Raw genomic sequence first — 18,186 nt, forward strand, 5'->3', positions numbered from 1 at the left:
AGAATATGCATATAAGTATATGCAATATATAGATACATGGAGACCGTCTATCTGTATATGCCCATCTATGAACAGATACCTATAATTGCTTACATATATAATAGTATCTGTTAAATAATACAACATATATTACCACATAGACATATATAAAGTAAGATTCTACCTCATAACATGAGCTAAGGTTCAGTTTTATGTAAATATCTACTGAAAATATTAGCTAGGCTTCTGATTCACTAGAACCACAATTAAAAAAAATAATTGCATAATATATGCTGAGAAATGCCTAGATACATGACAGATAAATTAGTTCAATTTGAACACACGTAGTGTACGAAATAAATTAATTCAATAAACATTGTGGCTTTCATCCAGCCAAAGCATATGTGAGTCCCAGTGAGTTCAGTTGTAATAACTAAAATTATTCAGGGGCAAAAGCATTTGCCGATCAAGGCCATATACGCGATTTGGTTGCTACATTATGTTAATTTTGGATCTACTATTTCACCATAAAATCTGACAAGGCAGTCATTTATGAGACCCAGAGAAGTGAATTATAGAGATTCCTCTACATACATAACAAGATCAATTATTAATTAACATTCAGAGACAAAGATATGTTGCTGCAGAGAAATTACTGAAGGGCATCTATTGACAATGCTGGCCATGGGGTGGGATCCTTTCTGGCTGCTGCGAGTGGGCCGCTGTGGTTTTAACCACAACACCCCAGGAACAGTCATGCCCTGTGTACAACCTGTCCATCTGCAGTTACTGCAAAGGGGACCCTCCCTGCCCCTTGTCCCCACACCACTGTTACAGCAAGTCGCTCTAGCTGGAACAAGGCAAACCCATGCATCACATGGGCCAGTTTAGAGGAAGATATTATCTCATCCCCTGACTGCTACTGTAATTCAGGTAGAGAATTACCTTTCTGCCGATCAGATCCTGCGCTGATGTAGTTAGCAGAACTCTGCTGGCATTAATGGAGCTGTGCAGATTTACATCCGTGAGAGCCCCATCTCCTGTACTCAAATCAGATCCAGACCAGCAGTAACCCAGCACATTGGACACGTAGGGTAGACCTCAGCTAACTTGTATAATCTAAAAAATAGGGATTGAATTTGAGCATGCTATCTAGGCTTTCTCAGCAGCATCTTTTCTTGTTTTGGGGCTTAGAGGGGGCAATTCATCCCACGTACCACATCGTCATCAGTTCATCTCATTGAACTGTGGACACCTCCCTCTGAGCTAGTTAGTCCCAGCTCCCTTCACTGTTAACAGAGGGAAACGCTTTTAAGGTGCAATGAATCTGTTTTATTTTGCATGTCTATTTAAAACTGAGATGATTCCTGTCCTAGAAATGCCTGCTTGTCTCCACTGACTATGCAGGATGACTAGCTCACATATGGGTGACAAAAGTCATCTCACCTCTGCAACGGCTTCATTAGCAATGGTGCTTTACACTGAGCAAAATAACAGAGAAGTACCAAATGTTAACTAAAACCAATTTTTGAACAGACTAATACTTGCATAATTAGAGATACAGATCTCAAGGCAAGGCAACATTAATACTCTCCTGCATGGTGCTTCCTGGCCAGAATTTTGGGGATATGTGATTGCACAGGAGCAAGGGACATTTCTGAACAGCAGCAAAACTTGCTCTGTTTCCTGTCTTCAACAGTCTTTGGTGGGGGAAATTTTTCAAAGGACTAAAAACCCCCCAATTTCTAATAATCATCCCCCTACAGGTAAAGTCTTTCTGACCCCCTAAATAGCCAGAAATCAGCTCCAACTGTGAAGCATAAAAATTAACATACCTCTACCTCTACTAATGTGTTTTCACTAACTGGTGTAACTCTGGAACACAAATCTATGGATGCCCCAACTGTATCTGAATCTAGACAGTCAAGATACTGACCAAACAGTACTATGAAGCAATGAGTCCTCCAGTCTTATGAAGAAGAATTTCCTTTAAATTAGCATTAAGTAAATGGCTCTGGCTTGCCATACCCCAATTTGAGCCTTTATGCATGAATTACAGGAAGGAAAATGAAGACAGGATAAAACAGAGGAAACTGTTTTCCATAATGCTGTGTCCACAACCTTAAGCGGCCTGTTGGAGACACTGGTGACCTATTCTGCAGGTGATCAGGTCATGTCCATCTCCATTTGGCTTCATTTTGGTGAACAAAACTGTGTCCCTTAAAAGCCTTGTGCTGCATTTTCCATGCAGCTGTCCCTTATCCCCTTTCAGTGTTTGTGGCTACCACAGGAATAATGCACTTTCCAAGGTGGAGAACAGAAACTAAAAAAGGAATCAGCTCCAGACTGGTTACAAAATTGAAGGTTACAAAAACACCACCACCTTGCAGGCATTAACATTAGTAAGCTTTCTCAAGAAAGAGGAGGTTAGGATACACGGAGACCACAGTGGAAAATACCAATGAAATGTAAGTATAAATGACATCAATAAATCACAGGCCCAGCACATAACTCCACACAGCAATTCCCAGAAAGACAGTCCTAATCGATAATATATACATAACTCCTCTGAATTTGCTAATTTGTTTTTGAACAGTATGGAACCACTCCCTAATTTCAAAGTGCTGTCCAATAACTCTTTGTACTATGTAAAGTGCACATTTGGACATGTTGACTTCTCTAATTAGTCTATAAATACTTGACTTTTACCCACTACTTTGGTAAGTGTGATAATTGCTGGGGAAAGGCCAAAGCATTTATGGTCAATCAGATGATGAGAAAAGGAATATGGCCCTTTCAGTGAGTAAAATGTAAGGCATTCTGTGGCAAGGCAGAAGCTATTAGCAGGATCAATATTTCTCCTAGTACCTTAATAAATCATTATATCAAAGAACAGTTGCAGGATGAAGAAAACCTCATTCTACCAACAAGGATGCTTCCAAATCAGCAAATAAAACATCATTTAAATTACAAAGACCTAATTGGTGTACAAAGGCAAACGGCAAGCACAGAATACAGCCCTCTGATGCTAGGCATGTAAGCGTTTTGATTCATTAGTGAAGGAAGAAAAGCAGAAAGACAAAGAAACAGCTATGCTAAGAGCTCCACATGCATAACTTGCAAATTGGTGAATATGCATGAACCCACCACGCTGTAGCTGACTGATGAGACCATGTTTGGTGTAGATATCATAGGTGGCAGAAACAGAAGAGAACTTGGAAAACAGGATGGCCTTTGGTATCTTTACTATTGTACTGAAAATAATCCCCTTGCTATTATTTGCACTGAGGCTTTTTCCTCCTTTTCTTAGCTAGCTAAGAAATGGAAATAGCTAAGACATGTAAACTTGAGTGAGGGAAGGGAAGAAGTATTCTAATGGTTACTTTCAAGCAAGGGAAGTTCTTCTCTCAGCATACACTGCACATCACTGCTTACCCGATACAGCTATCATCACATGTAACCATACAGCTTTTTTGGCCACACAACCAAGAAAGAAACTTTAAGTTGAGGTAATTGGAGTTCTGTCCGAGTAAGGGTTGAAGGACCACAATCATGTACATATCCCACACAGTAGGTGACACTCCTAGTATACCTATATGGCTGTGAGAAGAAGATAAAGCATGCCAAACTACTTCGTATGGTGTTGCAAACCTACACGTTGCTATGGAGCACGCTAGTGCACAGCTTGTGAGCAGCCACCAGTACTTTTTTTGGAAATACCAACTCCCAGCGCTTTTGTTTTCTAGAGTTACCTTTCAATGTAACAGAGGAATGAGGAAACCTAGTGGGGAAAGAGTCACTGGAGTAATAACCACATGTGTGCCCACCAGGGGAAAAATGTAATACACTGTTGTAACCAGTATTCAGGTTTATTCTTTTGTTTGAATAGTCTCGATTTAGCTCTTTACTGGAGAGTTATTATAGAAAAGCAAATGCTTCCCAGTTGTTTAGTCACTACTTTTGAGCCCTGTCACAGCCTTGGAAGCTTGTTTCTAATTTATTCAGAAGCAACAATTATTGACTTTGTGAAGGAAAGTCAATTGTTGAAGGGGTTTCATTGTGGAAGTCAAAGTGGGTACTCTTTGGTTCTCCAGTTCATATTTCATACACTTCTAATTCCATATAGCTGACACTTTGGAAGGTCAACTGTCATATGGCTGGAAACCTGACATCCCAAGAAAGTAAACAGTGCCTGAAGAGGAGGGGAAAAGGAGCATCCTGTTGCTATGTGATAGCTCCTCTCCCCGCTCTGACCCAGCAGAGATCTCACCCATCTGTCAAAATTCTGTGGAAAGGCAGAGTTTTGGCTATATGGCAACTGACCTTTCGGGGTGCTGGCCATATGCATTTCCACCATGTGTCTGGATCTTTGAATTAAATGCATACATAAATATGAACAATTCCCAAATGTTTCATGCTCTGAACTCTCTCTATAGGTGTATTTGTTTTCTCAAACTGTAATTTATTCAAAAAGTAAAGTGGATCAGTCTCTCTGTAATTTACGCCTCAAATCAGTTTGTTGTTTGATTCTTCTGTTGGGAAAACTTATCAATCCTGCTTTAGAGAGCATAATATGCCAATTTTAGTAGTAAGGAAACTGCTGTAGTTTATATACTTAACTACCTGTAGGCCTCCCAAGGGTTCTTCCTCTCTTCCTGGGGAGATTATGTATTCTTCACCTCGTCTCACGCCCAGTAACACATATCAGCATTACATCTCTCCTAGGATCCCAGGACTATTTAAAAAAGCACTTGGAAATACCCTTTTTGCCTGCATCCCAAAGTATTACTTTTTGTTTGGTATGTATCGGCTTGGTAGACTGTAAACCACTGGAGGCAGGGACTACTCCTATTTGTTTACGTCCTTAGTGGCCTAAAGGCATTATCAGCTTCGTTCATCAAATTATCTGCAGCAAAGGGGATCACTGTGAGCACGACACAAACTTTAGCGATCATGTCCAGTGGGATCACAGGGCAAAGGCAGCCAATGGAGTCCATGCGCCCTTTCAATTCTGCTATCACAAACCTCTTTTTTTCCAGTGCAGTAAAAAGACACACTAACTCTTCAAACAAATAACCAACAGCTATTGGGATGGTAGTAAATGGATTCAGAAAAGATTCAGGATTTTCTTATTCTAGTCAGCCTGAACAATTAATTAACAGCCTCCTTGTTTGTCATTAATTTTGTTGCCATAGTAGCCTCTATAAACGGTGTCTAACAAACAAGAAAGATTTATCTTTCTCACTCTAAATCGATCAGAAAAAGAATGATCTCACATTCATTTTTGTTTCATAATGACAGGTAAGGCACAGTGAATCATTACAACAGGGTATTCTGAGAAGGATAAGGTGTCAGTTATCTTAAAAAGCAATCTTAAAAAGCAGACCCAGAGATAAAAAGCGAAGTGCCACTTCTACGCAAACAGAAATACTGGCTCCAAAAGGAATATTAAAAAATTACAACAGTTTATAAATAATAAATGGAAAAAACTTTCTAGATTTTTTTAACTCAAATTATGCATATTTTTCTTGGATATAAATAGTTCCATGTACTATTTTTTGCTCCAAATTCATAGTTGGTGAGAGACCAAGGAGGAAAAACATTGTAAGAGAATTTCTTAAAGAACAGAGTTAAAATAAATTAGTTGAAACAGAGAAATTTTTCTTCTGCTGTAGGTTTCTTGGCTTGTACAGACAACAGGAGCCCACAAGGGAGAAGGGATGGGGAGGTACACGTCTGCAACTAAATGCAGAGTAAGTTCTGGCCATCATCATGTGCTAGGGGTTTGGACATGTTTAGAGAACTACAGGCTGCAACCTGCAAATTGGATCAATATGTTTCTTGCCTGATAAATTCCAGGAGGGAGATAACAGGTCCATTATTGGAAAAGAGTGTTGTTGTCTTTCTTCTAGAGGACAAGGTGACAGATTCTCTTAAAGCAGTAACTGCTCTTTGCTTCTTCACAAAATCATGCTTTAAAAACAAGAGTCATTTCAAACTTCGTCCAATCTATAACCTTTCTCAGTTGGAGTGGGGAGTAGGGAAGAGTTGGAGCGTGGCAATGCAGCCAAAGTATTCAGACTTCCTTGATTAAGAAGCTAGTAATAATCCCAGGTACAAAATGCTCTAGTTACATGGGTCAACTCTTTCCACCAAGGAAAATAAAACAAACATGAAGGCAATGGGACTTCTGTTCCTCATTGTATTAGTCATTTCCTACAGCCAAACTCAAATGACCTGGGATACTTTCTTGTACTATTGATACCCAAAATAATTGTCTCAGCTACAGACCATAGCACAGTGAAATCTTACTGAGATCAAACTGTTTTGTTCTTTACCTCACCTCTTGAAAGCCCTAAAGGGCAAATTTTTTGGCCACCTCCCATAATGCCCAAGGAATATGAACACCAAAGTGCTGAGGAGATCATGCAACCCTGAAAACTGCTGCCACAAATTCCGAATGACATCAAGAACATGCAAAAATCCTGATGTTTTAGTAACCATGTTTCCAATAGTTGACCCATCCACTTCTTTTATTGTTCAATTTCATGTTAATAGGGCAGTTTCTCTCCTGGGATAGGGTCCTATAAGCTACCAAACTGTGGAGAGGATAAGGGGACTAGGGAGCAGGGATTTGCCTCTGTAGTAACAGCACTGCAGTGAGTGATATAAAGCCTAGATGCTGGTGAGTAGACCAGGGCTTTGATCCTGACCCATTCTCCCTTCCACCACATCCTTTCAGCTGCCTCAGTTCAAGCATTTGCCTGGCCATGCCCAAACCCACACTAGGGTCATTAAAAAAAAAAAAAATTAAATTTGGCTCTTTTAACATCAATTATTTCTCAGACCCAAATTTAGAAAGAATCTGCTGAGCCACTAAGCTCAGCTGAAGGGACGGTAACATCTGGTGCTGAGTGTGGAAATGAGAGCTTGAAGGCAGAATGCTCTGAGATCAGATCTGTATAATATAGTATCAAAATAATATAAAAATGCAGCTAAAAGCAAAGAGCAGGTATGACTTTCATTCTCTCTGGTCATTTTTAACTGAACTTCTGCCTGTCCATCTATTACACCCTTACTGGCAGAGCTGGGGCAGTAACAAATTTGAACCCACTTTCAAGTCAGCATAAAAGCTGGAGAGAAGTCACAAGAGGTAATTTCATTACCAGAAGTTTAATGAAAAACAGCAGCCGGACAGCAAAGCAGCACACCAGTTGCTTCCTATGCAGAAGGCGGCTGACAAAGCAGCCAGCATAAACTCTGCCTGGGAAAAGCAGACGGGCTGGTGTGGGCAAACACAAATCCGGATGGCAGGGATGTGCCTCCACAGCCCAGGCTGCCCCTTGTCTGCAAGGACATGAGGGGAAGCCAGGAAACTGAGGTGGGAGTTTTAGGGGACAAGGGGACATTAATCTGTTAAAAGAGACCTCTCCACTCAATTTGTTTCCAGGGATCTGTTGTGCTATAAGTGCTGGGCAAAATCTACCACAGCACGCTCCTGCACAGTCCGGGTGTTTACACGAGCCTGCTGGGCTCAGGCTAAGCAAGTTCAGGATTGTTCTGCTCAGGGTCAGAGGCAACTGGAAGCAATGTAAACTTACTAGGAGTGCTGAGGCCCAGTTAACTGCACTGAGTCATGGCAATTTATTAGTTTGTACTCAATATCATGCTGACTGTGCTACACAGCTTTGGCTGGCTTGGAAAACGGACAAAGGGAACTCCCATCTACCAGTAGAGAGATGTGTAAACCCTTATCTGTAGGTCTGGGGACTCTCACTGAGCACCTGAATCCTGGTGAACTGAAGTATAAACCAAGCATTTCAAACTTTCGGGGAAATTTCACAGAAAGGAGTACAGAAGGAGAATTAGGGGAGTGAGGAATGGACTCTGGAGCAAGGCCATAAGCTGCTGAGTTACAGCTTTCTACTGGAAGTGCCAGGCAAAAGATCCATACCTTGAGCATATGGCTGGGGCTGCAGGGCTGTGATTACAGAGCAGAATCCAAGTTTGATTTAGGCTTCATAGTTGTAAGCACATCATGCATTCAGTGGTGAGACTGCCAGCAGTCCAGTGAATGCTCAGCACGTGCAGTGAAATGTCTTCGAAGAAGGAAGCAAAAAGCTGTCGTAAAGGACACCCACGCAGACTTGTGTTTTTTTATTACAACTTAAAGACCTTAAAATAGCATGTTGCATTTGGCTATCAAACACTGACTTTTTTTCTGAAAGCCTGTCCTATGGCACTGCAAGCTGCCTGCTGGGTGTATGGCTCTTGACAAACTTTCCAACAGAAATCTCAACTCATTTGAACCTAAAGACGGAGCTACAGAGGTGGAAAAATCAAAGATGCATTAATGGATGAAGGATTGTGGTACTGACCATTATGAAATCTGGAGGCAAAGGTCTCTAGCATTAAAGAGGACTGCTCCTGGAAGGACTATAGAAAGATCAGAGACTCAAAATGCCCCACATCCAAGAACAAGAGGACAACCAGCTCTCTCTGTATGTCTGCACTTCTCTGGGACCAGATAGTACATTTGATCAATCTCATTCATTTGTTACTGACGGGAGAACCTGACAGTAACTGGTCTGCAGAACTTTGCCCAGGGTTTCGGAGACATTGCTGAAGAGGTCACACACCCAAAAAAAACCCGAACAAACAAAACACCAAACCAAACAAGGATAAACCAAACAGCAAAAAAGAAGGCATTTTCAACAATGGTATTAGAGCTCGTTGCAGAAGATGCTATGCCTTTAACCTGTTACTCTGTAATCATCTCATTTCCCTTCTCCCCTTGTTTCTTTGCCACTTCAAAACAGTAAAAAGGCTATGTGAAGAGAGAAGAATAAAACATGAGAACACTCGGGATGTTTTCATGGAGTGAAAGAACCACAGAAGATTGTGATTAGATACATAAATGAATTGGTGGCCTTCAAACATTAAAAGAACAGCATTATGAAGAAATTAAATCTCTAAGCGAAACACATGATGTCACTCAATTTTATGAACGAGGTGCCAGTTTTCAGATTCAGCCCTCTCCTGGATTTAACACATGACCTTTGCTTTCAAGATCCTTGGTCCCTCTGAAACATTTTTCTTTATTCTCTTTGGTGCTGGTACCTTGTTATTAATTGGATCAAGTCAGGTTTCCACAGAGACTATAAGAATAGGGACATCTGCGTGTTACCTGTCAAGTACTGCCTTAACTGTCTTCAATTGCTCTTGTAAATCTAGTCCCTCTGTGGAGTCCCATATTATAAAAATTGTACACCGACTTTCAAAGCCCTTCCTCTAGTCTGTGTAACGCTGCAATGTACTTTTGGTAGGGGGATGTTAAAGTGGAAAACCTTCCTAAGAAAACCACTAAGTGCAATAGTAATAATACCACTATCAGCAATAGTGAAAAGAAAGAGTTGGGTTGCTGCTCAATGGGAAGAAAAGCTGTTTGAAGGATCAGCTGTGGTCAGAAAGCCACAACAGCTAACACTTAAGACAAAGGACTAGAAACTCTGGTCATAATAGGAAAAACTTGAGAGAACTGAGATATGTTAAAATTTTTCACATTGGCTGGGCCCTTTGAATTTCACCCTAGAATATGCAGAAAAATGACTGAGGGAATCTCATTGCTGCTAGCAATTACCTTTGAAAGGTGAGGTCAGAAACAGTCGATTCAGCAAACGCTCAGTAGGAAATAACCAAATAGGTTTAGTCTTCCTAAGAAGGACCTGAGGTTATCCACTGGATAACAAGCTTCATCCGAGTCACTGTCACATATGTACAAATGTCAGACTGAAAATGTAAAGGACAATGTTATCTACAAGACACATGAGGGAATTCTCCTTTGTTACTTCACTTTGGAAAGACCTCAACCATAACCTTAAGTGCAGTATTTGATGCCACATTTTAAGGAGGATATGACTGATCGGCAGTGAGTACTCTACAAAATATAACAAAAAACTGGAGGAATAAGTTGTTGTTTAATGTGAAGAAGACAAGAGTTAGGGAGAAAATGAAAAAGACCCTAAAAATGTTAAAGATGGTTGCAACAAAAAAGGCAATAACTCATTCATGTTCATTGCAGGTAGGACAGAAGTAACTTGCAGGTTAAGAAAAGAAAAGAAAGAAAAAAAAAAAGCAATTTTCTAATGGTAAGGAAAATCAGGCTTTGGAATTAATTGCCCAGAGAATCTCCATCAGTAGAGGCCCTAAGAAACTGGTCATCCATAGCTCTGATGGGAAGAGTTTCAATAGATCTGATACAGCTGCAGGGCCCTCAAGCTACTTGCTAATTTTCAATGCCTCTAGGAAAAAAACCACCTGTGTCTAGTTAGCTGGAGAATAGTATTTTGAGTTCTAGGATATTTTGGGCAATAGTATGTATTACCTTTTCCTTGGTTAATTTTTAATAGTGTTCTGAAAGCTCAAAATTAAAGAGTGGCTTTACCCAAGATATTCTTTCATCTTTCTACTTTCACTTTTGCTGTTTGAGCAAACTGCCCGGTCAAACTTTCCTCTAATACTTCACAGAAAACTCTTGAACACAATATTTAGCAGGCTCCCTCCCCGCTTCCGCCCCCTTCCCCCCCACAAATACGAGATCGATGACATTAAGAAGGAACACATTATTTCCTGAATGCTTGCCTAGTCATTATTGAATCATTTCTTCTATAGAGTCAAAGAAATCATAGAATTGTAAAATCATTTAAATTGGAAAAGACCATTAAGATCATCAAGCCCAACCGTTAACCTAACACTGCGAAGTCCACACAATAAACCATGTCTCTGAGCACCACGTCTAATACCTCCAGGGATGGTGACTCCTGATCAGCTTGTTCCAACGCTTGACAACCCTTTCGGGGAAAATTTTTTTCCTAATACCCAATCTAAACCTCCCCTGGCACAACTTGGGGTCGTTTCCTCTTGACCTATCACTTGTTACTTGGGAAAAGAGTCCGACATAGTTTCCTTTAAGTTGTGCTTTTTGTTTTTTCACTTGTGACACATCATAATAACTTTCTATTTTCCCTTTTGTGAAACAATAATTGACCCTAGAAATCTGTCATTCTGCAGCAGTATATTTTAGGACTCTCAATCCCAAAGTGTTATGTGTGCTACACTTCAGCCTAGAAAGAAGGCTGAAAGTTTATTAAAATCATGGCTTTGCCTTACTATTATTTATGACATTGATTGAAATTTGCTTGGGTTTGGGTTCTGAAGATGAACAAAGGTAGTTTCTGACATAAACTTGTGTCAGAGAGTTTTTAAAGGCAGGCAACAAGAAGCTGCGTAATCATCACATGCAGCTTCCAATGGTGATTGCATTGCAAATACATTCACTGCAGGATCAAACTCACTATCATTCAGAAATAGTGTGGCCAGCAGATGTAAGGAAGTGACTGTCCCCCAGTACTCACCACTGGTGAGGCTGCACCTCTACAGAGGGATCTGGACAGGCTGGACCAATGGGCCATGGCCAGTTGTGTGAGGTTCAAACAGGAAAAGTGCTGGGTCCTGCACTTGGGTCACAGCAACCCCAGGCAGTGCTACAGGCCTGGGGAAGAGCCACTGGGAGGCTGCCTGGTGGGAAAGGACCTGGGGTGCTGGTTGATGGGCAGCTGAACATGAGCCAGCAGTGTGCCCAGGTGGCCAGGAGGGCCAGTAGCATCCTGGCCTGTATCAGAAACAGTGTGGCCAGCAGGTGGGGGTCAGTCTCTTCTCCCAGATAACAAGTGACAGGACAAGAGGAAACAGCCTCAAGTTGTGCCAGAGGAGGTTTAGATTGGAGATTAGGAAAAAATTTCTTCACTGAAATGATTGTCAAGCATTGGAACAGGCTGCCCAGGGAAGTGGTGGAGTCACCATCCCTGGACGTATTTAAAAGACGTGTAGACGTGGTGCTTAAGACATGGTATAGTGGTGGACATGGTAGTGTTAGGTTAACGGTTGGGCTTGATGATCTCAATAGTCTTTTCTAACCTAAATGATTCTATGGTTCTTTCACATGTACAAAATAAAATTAAAAAGAAATCCTTTAATATTTACTATTTGAACTGGTAGCCTTTCTGCAGCCTTTAGCTAAAAAGCAGGAATGAAAGAACATAAACCTGACAACATTGTGCTGGGCTGTGGTGACAAAAATAATTTTTTGGTAACTGTTCATTTTGCTTGGCGCTTGGCCATCTGAACACTCCTTGCTTTTTTAAGTAACAAGCTCTGCAAGTTTCACTGCAGTTTCTGGATACGTGGACAGTAGTGGTGACAGTAGATTTCTCCTCTCAACTGGAGAAGATGTTTTAAGTGCCTTTCAGAAGTGAAATCAATTCATATCTTTCTGTCTATGGCAACAGACTCTCACTGGAGCTGTAGCTCATGACTTTTATCTTGTTGTGACACCTGCTTTGGTCAAGAGGATTACTGATTACTCCTCCTGGAAGGTGCCAATACTGATGATGTTCAGTTGAGCAGCTGTCCCCATTCTTGTATTATTATTATTCATTATGTAAGATTGATTCTTCTGAGGGTCTTAGTGATAGAAAACTTAGCAGTTCTTTGCTGCCTTCCTTTTAAAGGGACCTGAATGGACAATTATTGTTTCTGAAATGTGCTACAACCACCATTGTCACCTCATCTGTTGTTCAGATATCTCTGTGCAGCCAGAATGTGTGCAATGAAAAGGTGCAAGATGTGTCATTATCCATATGCTGACAGCTATCAGTTGCACACTTATTGTCTCTCCAACAACGCCATTCATTACCTAGTATCATACTGACAACAGTTTAAAGGCTAGAAGAGAGAAGACACTATCAGTGATTCCACCCAGACAAAACTGAGATACGATATGGATTGCAGTCATTTTAATTGAGGTATATCTCCATAATTAATTATTGAGCTTCTAAATTCTGGGCTTATTTTACATAATTTTTATCCATCTGAAAGTCATATTGACTATATTCAGCTTCTTAATGCTCGCACTTAAGTCAAACAGTCAACAGTACATGGAGGGATGCAGGTACAAGGGAAGAAGATGCAAAAAAAGTTATTGGAATGCGACCTATAGGATCTGCAAATGCTTATTCTGAAAAATGGGTAAATGAATGAAATCGACTACAATGTAAAGTCATTTTTGCTTCTAATATTTGGCAGATTACCATAATGAAAGTTATGTCAAACTGTCCTCTATCTTCACTGTAAGACACCAAATGACTTTCTGTGGAGCAAATAAAGCATAACTTGGATTTTAGAAATAACCTGGTGAAGGGTCTGGAGCACAAGTCTTACGAGGAATGGCGGAGGGGATGGAGGTTGTTTAGTCTGGAGAAAAGGAGGCTCAGGGTGGGTCTTATTGCTCTCGACAGCTACCTGAAAGGAGGCTGTAGACAGGTGGGGGTCCATCTCTTCCCCCAGATAACAAACAATAGGAAACAGCCTCAAGTTGGGCCAGGGGAGGTTTAAATTGGATATCAGGAAAAACTTCTTAACTGAAAGGGTGGTCAAACATTGGAACAGGCTGCCCAGGGAGGTGGCAGAATTACCATCCCTGGAGGTGTTTAAAAAATGTATAGATGCAGTGCTTAGCGACATGGTTTAGTGATGGACTTGGCAGTCCTGGGTGAACAGTTGGATTTGATGATCTTAAAGGTTCTTTCCAACCTAAATGATTCTATAATTCTATAATCCCTAAGTGTTGTGTACCTCTGGAAAAGACTCCACCAGGCAGCACTGAAATCTTCCTCACTGGAAGATTAGATAAACATCTCTCACAGATTTTCTAAACATCTTTGCTCTTGTTGGTAATGCAGGAAAATAAGCCAAATTATCTTTGGCGTTCCTAAGGTGTTCCTGACTGCTGACACTAAAGATCTCACATTTCTGTTTATGTAGTGCCCCAGAAGTGAAGATCAGGAAAGATCATTATCTAACTGTCACTTTGAAACAGAAGATGATGGGCACAAGAGTGAGGCTAGTAAAGAGCCTTAGTCCTGATCTGAGTCTATGGACACCTTGCATAGCTTGCAGGAGTCTCTCAGCCATTTTCCCATTCTTCTGGGGAGCAGCTATGATTAAACCACGGGGAAGTATTTAAGAATGTTTCTGGGCTGTTCCTCCAGCAGAGGAAGCACTTGCCACCGTTCCTAAAAGTTTCTTGGAAAGAACTCACAACATAAAAGCCAATGGAAGGCAAATCTGCTGTCTGGGTTGGTTGGTTTCTTTTCCCTGCATCCATATTTATTTCAGTCTCTTGCAGAACACCTGCTCTGGCTGCAGCTCTTACTCAAGTGAGCAAACTGTAATTTTATTTTTTCTAATAATCACTTGCTTCTTGCCTTGCTGTGTGCAATAAAAAAAAAAACAAAGCCAGATAGTCACAGACCCTCTGAACCATCATTCAAAAATAAAAAATAGATACATGTGTTTATACTAGCTGCCACATACAACCCACAATTTTGACACAATAGTCTTTACAAACTCACAGTCTTCTTTTAATTTCTGTTCTACTGAAATGCAACTGACCCTCCATGGCAGCTTTGTGAGATTTACTTCCCTCACCCTCCCATTTTATTCTGCCATATTTACTTTGAGCATCTAGTTTACAGATTTTTTCCAGCTACCAGGCTATTTGGTTTCCATCTGTTCAATAACTCAAGTATATGCATCAAATGCACACATGGCACATTCCCAGCTAGTAACATCCCCTTTCCTTTCTGCCTTTTTGTTGGCAGGTAGTTTGCATATAAGCTGCAGAAAGAGAACATGCTCCTCCACCGTTCTGGTTTGTACATCAGCTCCCCTCGCCTCCTCTTTTCAAACCTCCACACATGGTGTGAGGGCAGCCACTTCATCACCCTCGCAGCCTCTGGCAGGACAGCTGAGCTGTGAGCAAAGCCTGGTGACATGGAGGCTTTGGCTGCTGGCAGCATGGCTTTAAGGCAGGTATATGTATCTAATACAGTGGCTTCAAGGCTCTCCAAGTCCACGTGCAGCACCGGTATGGAGATCAAAGGTATGGTTTCCATGTTTACATGCTTGCATGGAAAAGTGCCCTCCTTAGGCTCTACCCTTCCTTTCTCACTCTCCCCCTCCATGACTTTTGACAGATCAGTATTTTGCCAGTTGTGTTTTCATTACTGAAGAAGCAGCAAGACAATGGAGTAGCACTCCTTCCACCAACCCACCCCCCCCCCCCAGCAGAAGCCAACCCCAGCTGACCTGTGCCCAGAAGGCTGTAAAAGGACAGAGCAGGGGAGCCCAGCCCCAGGAGATAGGAAGGGAGCTTCCCATCCCATGCAGCAGCCATGAACTATTTTCATTGGTTTTCGTTCTCTCGCTTCCCCCTAAAACAAAGATACTTGTTTCACTGTAGGGGTGCCAAGGGTAAAGGTTTGAGGACACCCCAAAAGGTGTTTGGAGAGATACAGCCTTTAATGACCCAAATAGAAAAAAAATAAGAAACTCTAGTAATAAATGAATAAAACTCAAAAAAAAAGCAAGAGCAAGCAACAAGCATGTCAGGGAAAAGGAAGCTTCTCTGGAGAATGGGCAAGAGATTGTAGGCAGGAAATAAAGGAGAGATTAAGAAAACAGGAACTGTGCAAGAGAAGGAGATACTATGAGGAGAAAAAAATACATGAAATTTGCAGTGAAAGACATGGGATAAATGGAAAAAGCTGACCTGGATTAAACTAATTATGTGGCTAGATCAGTATCCTGTTTTCCTCCAATGTCAATACCAGTTGCTACAGAGAAGTGGTATAAGAGATACCTACACAGCTGCAGAAGAAGCTTCACCCAAACCCCAAGCTGAGGATTGGTGAGTTCAGCCTTCAGTCAGGCAACGCTGTGTAATTGCTTTATTACTGTGTAATATAAAAAATATATCTGTGATGGCATCCTTATTGATGTAAATATCTATTTCTTGCAAAGGTTCAATGCAATACCTTTTGATAATACCTCGGGGCAATACTTTCCAAGGTGAAATTACATCTTCTATTTCCTTTTCAGTAGAAATGTCTTGGCTTTTAATTTAATTGGTTTTCCCTTGCTTCTGCATTATAATGAAGGTGCAGCACAGCCATACCCAAACTACTTTATGCCGCTTGGTATACATCTATCTAATATGTACATATAAAAATTAATATTATATTTATCCTCATTTTAAATGGCACAATACTAATTTTTATGAATATCACAAAGCCATTATTCTTCAGGAATCAGACTTGTAAACAAGGAAACTTTTAAAATGTTATAGGCAAATGACTTGCCTAAGCCTTCTTTGTATAGCAGCTGTTGACTGCAGTTGTATCAAATTCATTAGAACACCAGCTCAACCACACTTTGCTTCAGCAAATTTAGCAGTAGCTCTTGGAAGTCTTTGGTGAGCCATGATTCAAACGCTTACAGGCAGGTCTGGAATGAAAGATTTTATAAAGCTTCTGCTGCTAGTAAAGGATTTACAACCCAAACGTTGCAACATGTGCAACAAGTTTTCCGGGTTTTCCCATTATCCTAAATGTCTTTCACAGTTTGCACTTCTTTCTCCCCCTCCCCACCCCCCAAGAAAACCCACAAATTTTACCCTAAGGGATATCATCATTAAAGAAAGAAACAGTGCAGTCAAAGCTTTAGCATGACACAGATCATTCAACAGTTGTGCAATTATTCTGAAAAGCTACTTATTATTGAACACAGAGCTTTCACTGAACATAGGCCCGAGGCATCAAGATCAGATCTGTATCTGCAGTATCTCAACCAGTCTGATCTAGGGCTTTTGCTCATTACAGAAGCTGTAGCCTTGTGTGAGGTTTACATCTAGTTTCAAAGAGCTTCTAAAGCATTTTGGAGCTGGGTTGGCTTTAAAAGGCATTACCAAACCATAATAATTTCCAAGAACAAATTAGAAGTTGTATCAGATACCTCTCATCCCCTAAATCCACCTGGTTTTGTTTTTGTTTAAGGTTTACAAACCACTTTCCCTGCAGAATTCCTATAGACTAATGGAATAGTAAGTGACTACAGAAATAACAAGAAAAGCAGTAATACCCAAAGTGCTTTCAGGTAAACCAAGCAAATGAAAGAACATATTCCAAACATGAACATTTTTGACAATTGTTATTCAGGGCTTGATACAACTCCCACAGACCCTAAGTGTGATCCACTAGCAAGATATGATGACCTAGATGGAAAAGTTGATTCCCACTGGTTTTTCTGAGCAGATTTCTATAAAAATGCTGTTCAGTACTACTTTTGAAAGCAGTAAGAAATCAAATTTTTCTCTGTTATATAGCTGCATAGAAAAACATATTGAAATGCAGGGGAGTGTTTTCTACTCTCTAAATCATTGTGATCATAGGCCACAGTGCTTATAACACTATCGTTCTAGCTGACAAGGACAAAACATTAGCTACAGGTTCCTCACTGCTCCTGGCCATGCTGACACTACAGGAGTCAAGCCATTATTATTCTGCTCTTTATAGTCTCTTAAATATCAACTTTTTTTTTTTTTTTTAATTTTCTTAAACTTTCCATGAACCTGAGCTCCTCCTGACCTGAAAGCCCCAGTAATTCTGCTGACCCTTTGCTAAGTGTGCTTCTCGAAACATCCACAGTTACAGCTGTGGGACAGCCACTCACATATTAGCAACCTGGGTGGAAGCAATCGATTGCAGGGCCTTTTAGGAAAATACAGTTTCAACACATACTGAAAGACATAGTGGTGAGGTGAAAATGACTTACAGGCCCAATTTCTTTCTGCAGTTCAACTGTATAAGCTGCAATAACTCACTTCAAAGGAAAGATGAATGGGTTACTCTGCATTTTTACAACAGTAACAGAATACAGTTATGTCCTAAACACTTTGCAAGAAACAAAAATAATTTTCCACAACACTTGCTGTAAAATAAAATTATATTTTAATTTGGTTTGCATGTGTTCAAGACAAAAAAAAAAAAACAAACCCAACTCAGCACAGAAGTCTACATGCTGAAATAGTCAGAATGCAGAAGAGTTTACAGACCTGTACGAAGGTAGGTAACTTCTCAGCAGCCCCATCATGGGATTTCCAAAGGAACGTTACAAATTCTCATGGCCAATCCTGCAAGAAGTGGAAAGAATAGTTAAAACTAGAGAGTTTCTAAAGGAAAAGCAAATAAGATCAGTTGTCTCCTTGGATACACAATGCAGAAAGTCAGTGTAGAATTGGTTCAGAGGATG

The 18,186-nt window shown here is 40.6% G+C and overlaps 1 protein-coding gene across 4 annotated transcripts in view; it reads right to left on the minus strand.

The window, feature by feature from the left end:
- Positions 1-18,186, minus strand: part of ENOX1 (ecto-NOX disulfide-thiol exchanger 1) — a 369,755-nt gene that overhangs the window by 237,932 nt on the left and 113,637 nt on the right. For all 4 annotated transcript variants that reach the window (XM_055803033.1, XM_055803035.1, XM_055803032.1 and 1 more), the window contains exon 3: positions 17,990-18,067. The gene's annotated coding sequence lies outside the window, so the exon portion shown is untranslated. The remainder of the gene's footprint in view (positions 1-17,989; positions 18,068-18,186) is intronic.

The sequence above is a fragment of the Falco peregrinus genome, chromosome 4, assembly GCF_023634155.1.
Source record: "Falco peregrinus isolate bFalPer1 chromosome 4, bFalPer1.pri, whole genome shotgun sequence".
NCBI lineage: Eukaryota > Metazoa > Chordata > Aves > Falconiformes > Falconidae > Falco > Falco peregrinus.